Source organism: Globicephala melas, chromosome 8 (genome assembly GCF_963455315.2).
Source record: "Globicephala melas chromosome 8, mGloMel1.2, whole genome shotgun sequence".
Taxonomy (NCBI): Eukaryota; Metazoa; Chordata; class Mammalia; order Artiodactyla; family Delphinidae; genus Globicephala; species Globicephala melas.
In genome coordinates this window covers 49,813,803-49,831,282 of record NC_083321.1, presented here as the reverse complement: position 1 = coordinate 49,831,282, position 17,480 = coordinate 49,813,803, and the positions used below count along the sequence as shown (strand labels likewise).

The window sequence follows — 17,480 nt, the reverse complement described above, 5'->3', positions numbered from 1 at the left end:
ACAGTAAGCACTCAGTAACTCTTTGCTGAATGATTGAATACCCTTCCTTTAGAGAGCATTGATTTAATTGGAGGGTTAATACATACCATCCCCAGACTCAGGCTAGTCTGGTCCTGTCCAGGCCCGCTACAGAGTTACCTGCCACCCTGTCAGATGGCTCCCACGCAGTCACTTTCCCTCATCCCACTCCAGCCTCTCCTTGGAATAGGGAGGGAAGCATCTTGCCAGGATGTGTGGTGCCCAGGCCCCAGAGTGAGTAAGGCATTGACTGCCTTTTTATGCCCTCACTTACACTTCTTAAAGGTTTAGGGACCCTCTCTTGGGCCTGGACGCCAGGGTATTCCTTGTCAGTGGTCATTCTTCATAGAACCTGGGAGCTAGAAGGATCCTCAGAAGTCCTCTGGGTTACCCTGATTGACTTCTCTTCTCCTGGCAGAAACCTCTCCAACAGCTGGCTGACTGGCATTTCCTTGGATTCTCTCAGGGACTCAGGGAATCCTACTTCTTCCCTAGGAGTCCATTCCATTTTAGTTCTTCTCTGACTGGTTGAAATAGATTCTTTTAAATGAGGTGTGATTTTCTTCTCTGTATCTTCTGCCACCTGTCCTTTGCAGCCAATCACTTTTTCAAAACCCAGTCTTCAACGAAAGTTCTTTAAGTCCCAGAGCCTTTGCCTCCCTGGCCCAACCTCCCCAGATCATTTTCTAGTCCTTGTCATGTGATTGGACTGGAAGGATTTCTCAGTAACCCTCAAATCCTGCCACCTTCCATCAGCCCCAGCCGTACTCACTTAAGACTCAGGCCTGGCCCATATCCCCAGCCTACAAGGGACCTACCTGCCCCAGAGCAGCCAGAGTGTGCCTTGATCTGGGGCATGTACATTGTGAGGCGCAGGACTGCTCACAGATGTGGTGACGGCGCCTGGGATGACTGATGCTTTTGGAGCAAGAACTCATTGCTCTCAGAAGCAGAGACTTAGAAAATGTCCCCAAGCAAGATGCTACTCACTTTGTCCTTTGGAAAGCTCTCCAACGAGACATCTGTAGCTAGGAGTTGCAGTGTTCACCATGGAGCTTCTCTCTGCCATGCCTTAAAATCAATCAATACCCCCAGCTATTGTCCAGTGGTTTACATTCCCTGCTTCCCCTCAGCCCCTAAGCAGACAGGGAATTCACTCTAAAAAGAGTCCTTCTCCCCAGCCTTCCAGATCGAACACCTTTGAAATGAAGAAACACAGGCCTTTTATGAAGCACCCCTCCACCCTCACCCCCCAGGCCAAGGCTGGCCCTTTGAGCAATTCCAGGGGCATGGTTCTTGCTTGTTGACTTGGAACAGATGCCCTTAGCCCCCACCTTTACAGTTCACCCACCTGCCTTTTTACCCAGAATCCATTTACACCCCCTGCCCTAGCCTCCCAGCCTCAAGGGCCAAAACCATTAACCCACTATTTCTCCCTTCCTGACCTGAACAAGTGGCCATCACTCAGGGCCTGCAGGCTTGCCAACTTCTGACCTCCCTCCCCCCTTGACCTCTCTTGGTCTGCTTGTGTGTGTGACCAGCCAACCGAGAGGCAGGATCCTGCTCCCTTGTCCTAGGGGCTCTTGTCAGTGACATTTCCGAAGTTTTCTGACCTCAGCTGACCTCCTCCAGAAGGTTTCAGGGAATACAGGCCCTGCCTTCCTGACCATCCAGCTTTTTTAGCCTATATTTGCCACCGGCTTTGCTACAGCACCTTAGAGGCTTTCTCTGTGAGATCCAAGGCAGGTTTAGACACAGGGCCAGCCTGTGCTCACGAGGTCAACACCGAACCCTTGTTCTTGAAATTGCTTAGTCCACAGGGATTTAGGGCCCCCAGATCTTAGAGGGTTAGAGCTAGAGGGGGCAACCGCGCTTGCCCTCTGATCAGCAGTCCCCACGTGAGAGCTGGGGGTGGGGGGTGGTCCAGGCAGCAGCATCAGTCTGGTAATGTGGGAAGTTCTCTGACCTCTTAAGAGGCAGCATGGAGTAATAAAAAGGACTTTAGGCTTCAGAGTCAGACCAACCTGGGTTTGAATCCCAGCTTCCCCAGCTACTAGCTCTGTTGGCTTGGACATGTTACTTTAACTCTCTAAGCCTCAGTTTTCTTGTCTGTAAAGTAACACCTGGGAAATATCACAGTGATTAGTGGGCATAAGGATTAGTGATGACATCTATAAAAGCTCCTAGTACAGGTAGGTGCTCCACGATTGTATAAAGAAATCAAACTCTCACCTGGCAGCTGTAATCCCATTCCTCCCCCATGAAACCTGTACTCCTACCTAATGGCTTCTTAATTCTGTTTCTGCCCCTCAGCTTCCCCACCTTGCCTAAAACACCATCGTGTTCCCTCTCTTCTCAGCTAGATCCTCAGACTCTTCAAGGATCTACCTCTAAGGAAGCCTCTCCAGGTGGTCTGGTCTACTCTGATAGCACCGCCTCTGAACTCTTCAGTGTTGGGCTGGGTGCTTAGCACAGAAAGGCCCTTCTTCATCTTTGGGAGACCCTGAAACATAGTGAAAAGAACACAGTCTTGGGGATCAGACAGACCTGTTCATTCTGATCTGTGTCTGATCTCAGCTCTGTAGTGTGACTCTGGGTAAGCCAGTTGCCATCTTTGAGATGGACCTCAGGGCATCCTAAGATGGATCTGGCAAACTGTCCCTGACCCTGAGAGAGGCTCAGACTGGTAGAGGAGACAGACATGGAAACAGGCAGTGACAGCAGGCAGATGCTCGAGCAGGGTCCTGGACAAGGGGCTGTGGGGATACCGAGGAGGAAATACCTGCTTCTGCCTGGTGAGCAGGGAGGTGGAATCAGTTACAGAAAGCTTCCCAGAGGATGGTGTGCTTCAGCCTTATCAGGGAGAGTAATAGGAGTTTGCCAGATGGATTTCTGTGGAAGAGTTCTGAGTTCAGTAGTGCCAGTTTTCTACCCCCAGCCTCCACAGAAAAGTGGGTGCACTGGCTTCTGTGGTTTTCATCTCTGAAGATGCTGCTTCTGCCTGGGTTGCTGGCTTATGAGCAGGAAGGCTCTGCTTCAGTACTTGACTGCCAAGTACAAGAAAAGGTTGGAGGAATGAAGGAAGGGCAGGACAACTGAGAAGACAAGTAATTAGAGAAGATGGGGGCCTCCTTCCTCAAGCCCCTGGAGCTGACTCATCCCAGTAGTTCCGAGGCTGTTTAGGTGCTTTTGCAGCTTTTTCCTCCCAGGGATGTGATCCCACTGCCGGATTGATTTTCCTAAAACATATCTCTTGTCACGCAGCCTTTCTCAACCAGGGTTCCTTGGAAAATTAAGCTCTAATGTTTTAAGGCGTCTGTTGCACACAAGGAATTAATTTCTCTCCCAGGCATCTAAAGTGGTACGAGTTATGTACCATTCTTGAGAGAATTGAGAAAATCATTACTCAAATAATTTCCCAGTTGTGGTTCAAAGGAGAAACCCCAGGTGAGAAAGACCACAAAGAGGGAGCATAAACTGTGGAGTTAGGATCTGAATCCAGCCCTGCCCTTAATAGCTGTGTGTCCTGGCTAAGCTGTGACCGCTCTGCAGTTCTCTTTCCTCATATGGAAATGGGAGCATGCCACCTACCATCTAAGGTTTTGTAGGATTGGGCGTGTGTAGGTTCTACAGAGTAAGCCCTCTACATATAATATCTGTTATTAACTTGAAAAGCACCCAGTGCTCATGTATTTTTTTTAAAAAAAAGGAATCCTACTCATCCTAATTTGTTAACCTGGTTTTAGAGTTGTTCTAGTCTGACCCTCACTTAGCTTTTTTTTCCCACTGCTGCCCTAATACTCCAGCTACAGCGTAACGTCGCTTCTGTGTTCCTACCTCAGTGCCTTTACTCATGCAGGTCTTTCTGCCTCTCATTTCCCTTCAAGACTTTGTTTCTCAGCCTAGTGGAATGCTTTCTACCAGCCAGTCTGCAGCTCTCATGCCACCTCCCTTCTAAAGTCTTCCCTGTTCCCTGTGATTTGGGTCCAGTCCCCGCTGCTAGACTGAGGTCATTTGAGGGCCTTACTTTCCCTGCCTCCTTTGCCACAATGCCCTGCACATAGTTTAGTACATATTTGGATGTGCCGGAATCTCCAGAGCCACTGTAGATTTGGATGCCACTGGAGATGTGGTGTCTTTGCTTCCTGGCCCACTTGCTCTGAGTGTCATAATATATCTGGCTTTTTAGAGCTTCATGTATGAAGCTATCTTCCTTCTTTTAGTCACAGTGCCCCTGCCTTTTCAGCCACTAGTGCTCATCACCTCAGAAACACTGGGCTTTATGAAACCTAATAGCATCTTCCCCAGGGCTTCCCTTAGCCTCTTTCCTACCTACTTTCTTGCCCTTCCGTGTCCCTCTGCCCAAGTACAGGGCTCAGTTGTCAGTGTTAACCAGCTGTCCTTAAATTCCCAACCATTGCCGCCTGAGGCAAGGAAGCTTTCCAGTGCTGATATCTTCCCTTTAACAGCCTGTTATTTTGTTGTCGGGGCTAGAAACTTAGAGCTCCATTCCTTGTTCCACTTCACTGTCTGCCCATCTGGCTGCACTGCCAGATGTTAAGGGGATCAGTTTTGCCCCAGGCTGTCCTCTATGGAAATGTCACCCTCTGATTCTTGCCAGCAGTGCAGGGAAGGGGGATGAGCCCTGGGCTGAAGATCAGACCTTCTGGCTCTGCCACCAGCAAACCCTATCTGCTTTAGGCAAAACCTTTCTCCTCCATAGTAAAATGGAGAAATTAGTGTGGCTGATTCCAAGGATCCCTTCCAGCTCCCACATACGGTACTATGTAACCCCTGGGCGAGTCTTCTTACTTATTTTTCAAGCACTTATTGAGCATCTCTCCTGTCATAGGCACCCATGTGCCTAGGCACCTGGGTAATAAAAGATGATCCAGACATGGTCTTTACCCTTAAGGAACTCATAGGTCAGTGAGGAAATCAGACATTTTAGCAAAAAATTGCTATCTGATGTATTAATGGAGATGTATAGAAGGTGCTGATGGATCACAAAGAAAAGACCTTTTAAATCTCTGGGGAGAGCAGGGAAAGCATGGTATAGGAGATGGTGTTTACACTAAGTCTTAAAGGATGCATGTGAGTTTACTGGGTGGATGAGGAAGAAAGGCAGAGGAAACAGCATGTTCAGAGGTATGGAGTAGAAAGCAGCATACTTTATTCAGTACACGGCAGGTAGTTCAGAAGAGCTGAATTTATGGGGTATGAATTGAAGGATGGAAAGCAGGAAGCAATAATGAAGGCCTGTAACATAAGATCTGCTAAGGACATAAAACTTTATCCTCCAGTGAGAAACCATTAAGATTAAGGGTAGGGAAGGATCAGATTTATGTTTAATGTGAAAGATGGTTTAGAAGTTTCAAAAATGTGTATCAGTAGTTGAATGGATAAATAAATTATGGACACGCAATGGAATAATAGAATGAACAAACGAACGAATGAACTCTTGCTGTATACAAGACTTGGATGAATCTCAACAACCTAGCATTTCTGGACACAAGCCAGACATGGAAGAGTACTAACTATATGAGTGGACTGTAATATATAAAGTTCAAAATAGACAAATCACCCAATGTGTAAGAAGTCAGGATGGTGGTTACCCTCAAGAGGGTAGGTAGTGACTGGGGAAGGGCACATGAGGGCTTCAGAGGTGCATAATGTTCTGCTTCTTTATCTAGGTGCTAGTTATGCATCCACCTTGTGAAAATTCTTTGAGCTGTATCCTTATGCCTTCTTTGTACTTTTCTGTATATATGTTATACCTGAAAGAAAGATTAGAGAAAATAGGGGAAAAATATATTAGGAGGGGCATGATTGGAGAAAGGGAAAATATTTCATTTGAAAGCTATTTTAATTGTCTAGGTGAGACCTACAGCAAGGCAGTTGCAGTGAGAAAGGAGAGAAAGATTGATCCCAGAAAGATTTAGGAGTAGAATCATTAGGATCAGATGGTGAGAGAGAAGGAGTAGTCAAGATCAGGTCCAGATCCTGGACTGGATGGCCGAGTAGATGGTATGTGCTTGTACTGAGGTAAGGAATACTGGAAGGAGGTATGGGTGGATTGGATGTGCAGAGGAATGACCAGTTCGGTTTTGAACATTTTCTTCCTCCCTCCTTCCCACTTTTAGATTCCATGGTCCAGTGTTCTAACTATTCCCTTGCTTCTCTCTCCCTTCTTTGTAACCACCTGATGAAACACTAGCCCTAGTTAAACCCAATTTCTTTTTACTTCATGTCTGTATCTGAAGAGCTGAGTATTGCTGGAGGAAAAAATATCACACAACCATGCTAACTTGACTCACTTTACATTTATGTCCGTGAATTTCAGACACTCAATACTGCCAGCCACCCCACTACACTTCTTGAGTAAAATCACAGTCTTGTTCTGGATCACGAACACTTTTATATACCTTCTTTCTCCTCAAACCTCCAGCACTCGCCTTCCCCAACTCCCAAACTAATGATCTCACTTCACACTTCATAGACAAAATAAATTGCAGTCATAAGGAAACTACCTTATCTTCCCACCACCACTTCCACCAGCCTACCTGCATCTATACTCCTGTATGCTGCCTTCCTTCTCTGCAATGGAAGAAGTTCCTAAGATCACCTCTGCTTTTGGTCTCAGACTCCTATTTCCTCTCTCTTTCTCAATTACTTTGCTCCTCCGGTGATCCCCTGTCTTTCCTACATTATCCTTTTTCTCCTTTCTGCTGGCTCATTCCCATCGGCATAAAAATATGCCTTAATATCACCCATCTTAAACAACAAAGCAAACTAAAAACTTCCCTTGACCCCCATATCTACCTCCAGCTGCCACCTCATTTCTCTGCATCCCTTCATGGTTAAAAGTCCTCAAAAAGAAATGATAGCTAGCCACTTAATTCACTTCTCCGGCTCCAGTTGTTTCCTCAGTCTCAGTGCCATCATGGCCAAAATATACTTCTATTTTTCTCCCAAAATTGGTATCCCCCAAGTCTTCTCCATCTCAATAAATGATAACTGTCATTTACCTAGTTTTCGGGCCACAAATCTTAGAGTTATCCTTGAATTCTCTTTCTCCCTTACACTGCCTATCAAGTCCTTCAGTAAGTCCTGTCAGCTGTACCTCTAAAGTACATCTTGAACCATCCCTTTTTTGCCTCTAGTCAAACTCTAGTCCCAGTTCAGGACCACGATGCAGTTCTCCTGGATGATCACCACAGCTTCCTGGCTAGTCTCACCATTTCCCCTTGTGTCTCCATGAATCCATCCTCCACAAAACTGCCAGGAGGATCTTTTTAAAATATAAACCCTGTCTTTCTGCTATTTAAAATCTTCTGTTAGCATACCAGTGAAATCAAAATGAAATCCAAATCCTTTACCAGAGCCTACAAGGCTCTATGTTATCTAGACCCTTCCTGTCTCTGTGACCTCATCTCTAGCCACTCCCTCACCCCGCTTGTTCACGGTTCTTCAGTGACACTGACCTCCTTTCGCCCTTCAGGCACACTGAGCTCCTTTCCATCTCGGGGCCTCTGTACCAACCTCTCCCAGTGATGGGAACACTATCCCCCTTGGGAATTCAGATCTCAACTCAAATGCCCCTTCCTCAGAGAGGCCTTCCTGACCACCCTAGTAAAATAGCTCCCCCGGTCACTTTTTTTTTTTTAATTAATTTATTTTATTTTTGGCTGCGTTGGGTCTTTGTTGCTGTGCGCGAGCTTTCTCTAGTTGCAGCGAGCGGGGGCTCCTCTTCGTTGTGGTGTGCGGGCTTTTCATTGCGGTGGCTTCTCTTGTTGCGGAGCACGGGCTCTAGGCGCCCGGGCTTCAGTTGTTGTGACACGTAGGCTCAGTAGTTGTGGCGCACGGGCTTAGTTGCTCTGCAGCATGTGGGATCTTCCCGGACCAGGGCTCGAACCCGTGTCCCCTGCATTGGCAGGAGGATTGTTAACCACTGCACCACCAGGGAAGCCCCCCAGTCACTTTCTGTCATATTACCTTATTTTATCTTCTTCATGGTACTTATCAGTCCCTAAAATGATCATGTTTGTTTGCATGTTTATCATCTGTCTCTCCCCACCACTAGGATGTAAGCCTTGTAATCACAAAGACCTTGTCTCTTTATTTCACTGCCATATTCACGGCTCCTAGGAAAAAACCTCACAGCTGGCATATAGTAGGTGACTAATAAATAGCTGTTGACCAGCCAGGGAACCTGTGGGACACTCTTGTAGAGATGTGAGGCAGGCAGTTGGACAATGAGTCTGAAGCTCAGGAGAGAAAGGTCTGTAAGTTGGGCGTGAAGATTCGAGAGTTGTCAGTCTCTTGGGGGTGGTAGAAGCTGGCTTAGTCTGAGTTGTCCATGGAAAGTTGTAGAGCTAAAGAGGCCCAAGGACACAACTGAGAGAACCTACATTTCAGATGTGAGCATGAGAAGAGGAGCCAGTGCAAGAGATTCAAGGAAACAGGGAAAAGGAGAAGCAGAAGAGAGTGGGGAAGGGGTTGCTTTAAGGCAGTGCTTCTCAAACTATCTGAAAAACCTGTCTTCTGCAGGTTTTCTTTTTTGTAAAATATGATTAAAACAAATTATTAGAAAAAATATATTTTGAAAGGGCATATAAAATACAGGCCCAAATTTGTCATTAGGTTCAACAGACAAAATTACTCTTAAGTTGCTATAAAAGTTTCCAGACACTTACTCTCACTTACTGTGCTTGTCTCACCAATGACTAATAACCAAGTTCACAGACCAGCACAAGTATGTGGACTACACTTTAAGCATCATTGCTCTAATGGTACTCCTGGGCAAGAGGGGAAGACAAATGAGCAGAACATAGCCTCTGCCCTCAAGTAGCTTAAAGTCCAGTGGGGTAAACAGTTTGGGATAGACAGACACACTGCATGGCAGAGATATCAAAGCAATGCCATTAGGATGCAGGCACTGGGGACCATGATCTGCCCCAGCTCTGCCACCATCTCACCCTTGTAGGGCCTCTGGCAGATCACAGCCCCTCTGTGGCATCACTTTTTTCATCTGTATGGTGAAGAAATCATGTCAGATGATTGGATGATAAGTTTTCTTCTGATTGTTTGGACACAGAGCTAAAAACCCTCCATGCCAGCAGTTTTCTGTGGGAGCGTTGGGGAGTGACTTCTAATGGGTGCAGGGTTTCTTTTGGGGGTGATGAAGGTATTCTAAAATCAGATTATGGTGATGGTTGCACAACTCTGTAAATATACTTTAAAAAAAAACCATTAAATTGTATACTTTAAATAGGTGAGCTTTATCGTATATAACGCTATTTTAAACAAAAAGAAAGAAAATCCTCCATGCCACTCAAAACCAGAAAAGATTGGCTTAGATGGGTAACTGGTTGCAGGCTGTAAAGCCAGTTGGTCCCATAGCTAATGTGGTGTATAGGAGGGGCCCCTCTGTTGTATATAAAAGTTTCTTTTTGAAGAATACTATTAAAAACTTACCTGTAGGGCTTCCCTGGTGGCGCAGTGGTTGAGAGTCCGCCTGCCGATGCAGGGGACACAGGTTCGTGCCCCGGTCCGGGAAGATCCCACATGCCACGGAGCGGCTAGGCCCGTGAGCCATGGCCGCTGAGCCTGCGCGTCCGGAGCCTGTGCTCCGCAATGGGAGAGGCCACAACAGTGAGAGGCCCGTGTACTGCAAAAAAATAAATAAATAATAAATACAAAAAAAAAAAAACTTACCTGTAAAACTTTCTCTTGCCCATACTGGTCTTTTTTATTGATTTCCAGTTATTACCTTAACAAGTATAGCACTCCCCCCCCCCTTTTTTTTTTTTTTTTGGCCGCTTCACGCAGCTTGCGAGATCTTAGTTCCCTGACCAGGGATTGAACCTGCGCCCTTGGCAGTGAAAGTGTGGAATCCTAACCACTGGACTGCCAGGGAATTCCTGCACTCCCCATTCTTATGAAGCTTTAAGTCTGGCAGAGTATAGACATTAGGCAAATAATCACAAAATTATTAGGTAATTACCACGGAGAGAAGTAGTATTAATGAAAAGTAAAGGGTACTAGGAGAGTGTAATGGAGACCTAATCTAGTCTGAAGAAGGTGAGGGAGGTCTTCCCTGAGCAAATAGCATATACATGGAGACCTGAAGTGTAGATGTTAGCCTGTCACTTGACTTGAGAAAAGCCTTTGGAGAGTGATGGCCATTAGTCATCCAGAAGGACCCAGCAGTCCAGTCAGGAGCATTTTGGGAAATGGAGGAATTCTGTGGTATTACTGCAGTTCATATGATAGGTCAGGGCTAAAAGGGGCCCTCAGTGACCCTGAGTCCTGTCCTCTGCCTTTGGCCTATTCAGTGCAGAATGATGAACTGTCCTTGCTGTCCCCAGGGAAAGGTGTTTCTGTATCCCAGATCCTATGGACATAGAGGAATCACTGCATAGTTGAGTTAGAGATGAGAGCGCCTGGGCACCAGAGCCCCAAGCTCTCCAGAGCCACCTGCCATCCAGGCACCCGCATTTCATCAAGGCTTTAATCGGCTCCAAGCAGTCCTCAGATGAGCCTGGCTGGTATCCGGCATGAGCTCATCACCGCCAACAGTGGCAGCTGGAGGCCAAGACTCCCTTGGGTGAGGGAGAGGTCAGCGTCAGTTGGGCCAGGTCTGTTCTGCGTTCTGTGCTTTCCTCCACCTGCACTGGGCCTGGAAACATCTGAGTAGGATTCCGATTTCCCAAGGCAGGGCCAACTGCCCTTTGCCAGCCCACTCGTGCTCCTCCAGTGAATGTGCTCTTGGGCAGAATGCACAGAGAAAGGGCAGCACTGTGTTTTAAGAAAGGGAACATCAGTCTGAAGGTCAGAGCCTGCAAAATAGCAACAGAGGCCCATGCCAGGGTCAGATGGGTCAGAACTGAGGTCCCCTTCCCAAAAAGAGTTTGCTTCTAGTATTCACATGCTCTCTTCCTCTACACAGAGGCCTAGAAGTGTACCAGGGAGAACACAGCAGAGGTGTTCTCTGTAGGTTGATCCTACAGACTCCTTCCTGAACATCATTTTGGAAATGAATTCTTTTAAGTGTAGCAGAAGAAAGGAGCCTGCCACTTCAGGAATCCTTCAGAAACTCCCTTTGAAGTAATGAACCCTGTGCAGTGGGAAGTGCTGACTGGGCGTCCGGTGACCTGCACTAACTTGACCTTGTGGTGGGCCCTTGAATAAGTCCCTTTCCCCTCACTGGGCCTCATTATTCCCATCTATAAAATTAGTTGGTCTAAGTTGGTGATTATTAGTTGGCGATCTCAAAGCTCCCTTCCGTTTTCAAATTTTGTGATTCTGATGAATAATTGCTCTTTGATTTATCTAACTGCAAATCTAAGTATTTATATTTATTCAGCAACTATTAATTATTTTCCTGCAGCTGACCACTGGCATCCCTCTTCTAGGTTCCTCTGCTCTTAAAGCAGCCTGTATAATTTCTTTATCTCACTTACCACAGCATGTAGCTATTCAGTTATCTGATTAATAGATCTCACCTTCATTACACAAGGTAGGGTCTAGATCTGCAGGGCTTACATCCCCAGCACCTCGCACTATCCTTAGCACATGTAGATGCTCACTGAATGTTTGCTAAGTTCATGTATAAATGGGCACTAGGCATTACAGGAATAGAAAGAAAAGATACAGGCCCTTCCTTCAGACTACACCCTGTAGAGTGCTGGTTTGGTGAAAAGGCCCAGACACAAAGCACACTGAAAACACCATGACAGTAGGTAACAGGACTAAATTAAATGTAAGCAAAGGTCAGAAAAAACAGTATAATGAATGAGGTGAGGAGGGGAATGATGAGTGTTGGCATTGTAGAAAGCTTCATGGAGGAGGGCGCCTAGAGGCAGATCCTGAAGGACAGGCAGAATTCAAACCAGCGGGGGGAGGAGGGAAGCTTGTCAGGTGTGGGAGGTGCAGAGATGAGCCTTGCATGTTCAAGACCTGGAAGAAACTGGCCACCTATCGGATGGTGGGTAGGGAGGCCTGAGTGTGGAGGGCCTTGCGGGTGAGCCAGAGGACTTGTACTCAACTTTGAAGTCAGTAGATAGCCCCTGAAGTGATTGTCTATTGTTGGCTGGTTTAGCAACTGTAGTGATTTTTACTTCAAAAAAAGGTAGAAAATAAAAATTTCAAGAAGTACCAGAGGATGTATAGTGAGAAGGAAGTCTGCCTTCCACATGCCTGGTCTTCCTCCTCAGAGGCAACCACTGTAGCTTTTCCTATGTATCCTCCTTAATGCTGCTGTAAACAGATTATCACAAATTTAGCAGCTTAAAACAAACCAAATTTATTATCTTACAGTCCTGGAGATAAGTCTGAAATGAATCTCACTGGACGAAAATCAAGGTGTCAGCAGAGTTGTGTTCCTTTTTGGAGACTCAGAATCTGTTTTCTTGCCTTTTCCAGCTTCTTGAGGCAGCCCACATTCCTTGTCTCAGTCCCCTTCCATCCTCAAGCCAGCCACAGTCCCTCGAGTCTTTCTCACATTTCATCACGCTGACAGTGACTCTTCTGCTTCCCTCTTTTACTTGTAAAGGACCCTTGTGATTACATTGGGCCCACCTGGATAATCCAGGATACTCTTTCCATCTCAAAGTCACTGATAAGAAACCTTAATTCCCCGTTGCCAAGTTAACTTTATATATTCACAGGTTCCAGGGATTAGAACATGGACATAATTGGGGGCCATTATTTTACCTACCACACTATCAGAGATATTTTATAAATGTTTTATTTTTCTTCCTGTTTTTGAATAGTTAATGGTTTTAATAGTTAACTTGTACACAGTACAAAATTCAAAAGGGTTTTCAGTGAAAAGTCTTACTCCCACCCCATCTCTAACCCAAGTATTGTCCAGTTTCTCCACTGTATCATTATTAGTTTTTCCCTTGAAATTAATAAAGTCTATGGGGAGACATTTTGAAGGCCATGCAACTATCCTTTTCATCAAAATTTCCCCCCTAGACTTAGCATCCACTGATGGTTCTTTCCTGAATAAATCTTTATATGATGGTTGCAAAATGAATATTTTACATCTTTCCCAACTCCAGTGCTCACTCCACAGTTGACCAGTCAGCACCTGGCATTCTATGGTCAACAAGAACCCCTTTTCTCCCATTTATCTCTTTATTGTCAAAATGTGCTTGTGGATACTCTTGCTTTAATGTTCTAGAATTAATTACTGACCTTAGTTGTTACATTGGTGCTAAAATTGTCTCAGATTTGGCCAGGGTGCTATACCCCCATCTTTTTTTTTTTTAATTTCCATATTTTCTGGCATAGCAAGATGTTTCAGTCTTACCTTGGATCCACCTTGCCATTGCCCTGGAATCAGCCATTTCTCTGAAAGCCCTACAACTTTTTAGTGGGCAGTTGTATTAGAGACTGAAACATGAGTAATAGGTGTGCTTATTACACACATGCATAGACATATACACACATATATGCATATGCACATACCTGTTTTAGAGGTCCTGAGAACACTGATGCCTCCCATTCCAGTCCATTGTTACAGCATTCTTCCTTGTCTTCACACATTTCATATTTCTATGCCCCTTCTTCTGTAGTGAGAATTCTGGCTGCAAACAGCACTGGTACATGTACTCATTTGCTTAATCCTATAATACATCTAAAACAATCTTTAGACCTACTTCAGCTAAACCACTATAGGAAACAAACTACTAAAAGAGTTCAGGTCAGAATTTGTTTACAGTTCTCACAGCTACTCCATCCAAGGCTAAGGGTATATAGTCAAATACTGGTTCCTCAGTTACTTAGGTGGGTGTTTTACCCTTCAGGGTGTTTATGTTGTTCGTTTGATATACAGTTGGGTTAATTTTTTCAATATTCTTTCAGTTTTAGGATTTTTCTCCTCTACCTCTCCTTGTTTTAATTTTGTTGTTTGAACATGTAGAACATTACCGTTTTTCTAAAAACTGTACAAAAAGGTATACTCAGAGAAGTAAAACTCCCTCCTGTGTCCCTTTCAACTTTTTTCTGCTCTCCTTAGTAAGCCCTGAACCCTTGTAGATAACCAGTTTTGATTGTTTTCTGGTTTATTCTTCCTGTATTTCTTCGTATAAGCAAATATATGTGTGTTTTCTTATTTCTCCTTTTTCCTACATAAAAGCATACTATATATGCTCTTCTGAAGTTTGCTTTTTTTTACTTAACCATATTTCCTAAAATTCACTCGGTATCATTTCACAGAAATCTTCCCTTATTTTTTACAGCTGCATAGTAACCCATTGTGTGTATGTGCTATATATCCTATGCTTGATTTCCATTATTTTACAATTACAAATAATGCTATGTGAATAACCTCTTGCACATACATTTGGGGATTGTGGGAGGTGCGTCTCTACAGTAAAGTTCTAGAAGTGGTATTGCTGGGTCAAAGGATAAATGTATGCCCTTGGTTAATATTGCAAATTTCTCCTCCATAGAAGTTGTGCCATTTTGCATTCCCACTAGTAATGTATGAAAGTGACTGTTTTCTCACAGCCTTGTCAACATCGTATATTGCCAAGCTTTTGAATTTTTGCCAGTCTAATAGGTGAGATACAGTATTTTGGTATAGTTTTAGTTTGATTCTCTTATTATGACTGAAGTGAGCATCATTTCAAATGTTTAAGAGCCATTTTTTCTCCATTTGTCAATTGCCTATTCATGTCTTTTGCCCATTTTTCTCTAGGACTTTTGGTCTTTGTTTTCCTCTTGATTTTTAAAAGTTCTTTGTATGTTAAGAGTATTAGCTATTTGTGATATATATTGCAGATATTTTCTCCCATTTTGGATTGATATGGTTTTAATACTTCTCATATAGTCCTAAATGTACAGCCAGGACTGAGAACCACTGGGATAGTTTGTGCAAATTGGAACTATTTCTTTTTAAAGGAGAATGGATACAGAAAGAAAGGGACAGGGGCTGAGGACTCAGCCTTGGGTGTCACCCATGACTTGGGATAGAAGAATGGACAGGAACCTGCAAAGGAGACAAAGATTTAGGTATTGTGTATCATATAAATCAAGGTAGAAAAGAATCCAAAGGGGGCAGGATTGGTCAGCATCATTGGTTACTACAGCCATGGGCAGAGGAAGAAGAGGTTTCTGGGTGTGGGTGGTAATGAGGTCCATACCCTTACCTCCCAATACCACTTCATCCCTTCTCGTTCAGGCTGAGAGAAGATGCCCCGGATCTCTGTGAGTGATTTTGTTCAGCATTATTACCAGGGACTACAGGAGGCCTCTCCTGACAAACACATTGAAGGAACATAGCTCAGTTGCATCATAACTAGGACATAATTATTCAGTCAGCAAATATTTATTAAATTCCCACTGAGTGCCAGGTACTGTTCTGGGCATGGGCTATCACAATAAACCCTCATTTTTAATGTGCTTCTCTCTCACCACTTTCTAAAAAGTTGGAGGTTTCCTTTACCCAAGTCCATCCATCTGGTTTGTCATGAAGCTTCAACTCTGAGAGAGACTTGGTAAAGTCCTTAGAATTAATTAGGGAAAAGCACTTTTGAGAAACAGTGGAATCATTAGCACCAGCAAGAAGCTCTGGGTTGAAAATGGTCCTCTTGGTATAGATTTCAAGTCTATTCCCCGTCTTCTCCTTTTCCTAATCTCCCCACTACCCTTCCACTTATACTTTCAGTGACTATTGCCTGGTGACTGTGGTTGGGTATGAAGGAAGGAGTATTAACTGGAAGGGTCCGTTTGGCAGTGGCTCCTGGTTTTTTGTTTGTTTGTTTGTTTCAGATTTTTTTGGCAACAGTTTTATGAGGGAGATGAGTAATTCCTTTCAACCTTGATGGGGGGTTGAAAAATAGACATCAGTGGTGAACAGTTCCTGTGCCCAGAACTGCAGCCTGTGGCATTTAATACCATAGTTAAAGATACTTGCCTCTGTATTCCTGATTCTCTCCATTCTGGGAAGTGCAGTTAGCAAAACTATTTCATCGGTTTCTGTTTCTGTCGCTCTTCTCAAAGACAACTGTAAATAGGGCCTCCTGTCTTCCTTTAAGGTCAGAGTGAAAGTCTGTATATTTGAGTGTACTTCATTCCAGTTAGCCTGGCTCAGCCACCACTCTGACGTGCTGGTACTTCTCATTCAAGCAGAAGGCTTTACTTAGCTTTGGGAATAGACATGTGAGTGGAAGCCTAAGCCATCTCTTGATAACCCCCTCTTCCCTGCTATGGACATTAGGCTGGGATTGGTCAACAGAAGCTTAAACATCTGGTCAGCTCAGTCCTTTGGGGTGGTTGGTATTTTATAGACAACCCATCAAGATTGATTGGCCTCGTAACTGAATTAGCCAGATGTGTGGGCATTGTGTGCCCTTTCCTCAGCCTCCTTCAGTGTTGTTAGATGGACGCAGACATGCGATTAGCATGTTTGAAGATGGTGTGCTTTTAGCGCACGAACAAAAGCTGCTGCCTTCTGCAGAGACTGTGGCTCTGCCCCAGACGTCAGCAGTATAATTATGACTGCTAAATTCAGCCCAGACCCCAGGCTTGGCTGCCTTGGTCTCAGCTGTCATTTGCAGGAAGGGGAGGAGGGGCGCTGAAGCCCGGAGACCCAGGCTCTTATTATAGTTCACTTTGAACTCTGCTTTATCCAGAGTCTCTCCCTCCTTACTGACAATTGCTCCCAGCTGCTTTCTGGTCACAGAGCCTGCTGCCACTTCTGAGCATAGTCTGTGCTGGATTGTAGGGAGCACAGGGGCTGGCCTACTGAAAGCCCACAACATACAGGAAACTTGCCCCAAATGAAAATGAACTAAGGATCCCCATACTTCCAACGTATATGTCACATGCTATTCAGAGCATTATCCCTCATCTAGAAAACCCCTACCTTAGGTTTGCCTTGAACATAAATTTTTGGCAGGAGTTTTTGCTTTTGCCCTTTTCCTCACCTAACTCTGTATGTGAAATATTCGATATGTTTGAATGTTCATTTCCATGCTTTTGTATCACCTCTTTTCTAACCAGACCAACCTGCATATTTGCCTTCCTTAGAACACATCAGGCATTTTCATGTCTCTAGTAGCTCTGCTGATGCTTCATATTCTGTAGACATCTCATGCTCAATGTATCCAAACCCAGCCCTCATACTTTCTTCTGTATTCCCTAGTTGATGAATGGCATCATCATTACTGGTCACCCAAACAAGAAAGTGTTTATAAGTGTCTGATGACTTCACCCTCACTTTCCACCAAGCCCATCTTTCTTAGAGTTTTCTCTCAAGTTTATCCTCTCTCCTCTGTCCCCACTATCCTAGTTCAGACTTCATCACTCTCACCTGGACTATTGTAAGAGACTTTTTGTTGGTCTCCCTACCTCTAGGCTCCTTTCCAAACCTTTACCCTGCAAAACCCTACCACTCCCCTGTTTTGAAACCTTCAGTAATTTCTAATGCTTGTGAGTTAAGCTCA

At 44.7% G+C, this 17,480-nt stretch overlaps 1 protein-coding gene across 2 annotated transcripts in view; it reads left to right on the top strand.

Annotated features, from left to right (window-relative positions):
* Positions 1 to 17,480, top strand: part of CLPB (ClpB family mitochondrial disaggregase) — a 163,197-nt gene that overhangs the window by 77,120 nt on the left and 68,597 nt on the right. The gene's annotated exons all lie outside the window — the stretch shown is intronic.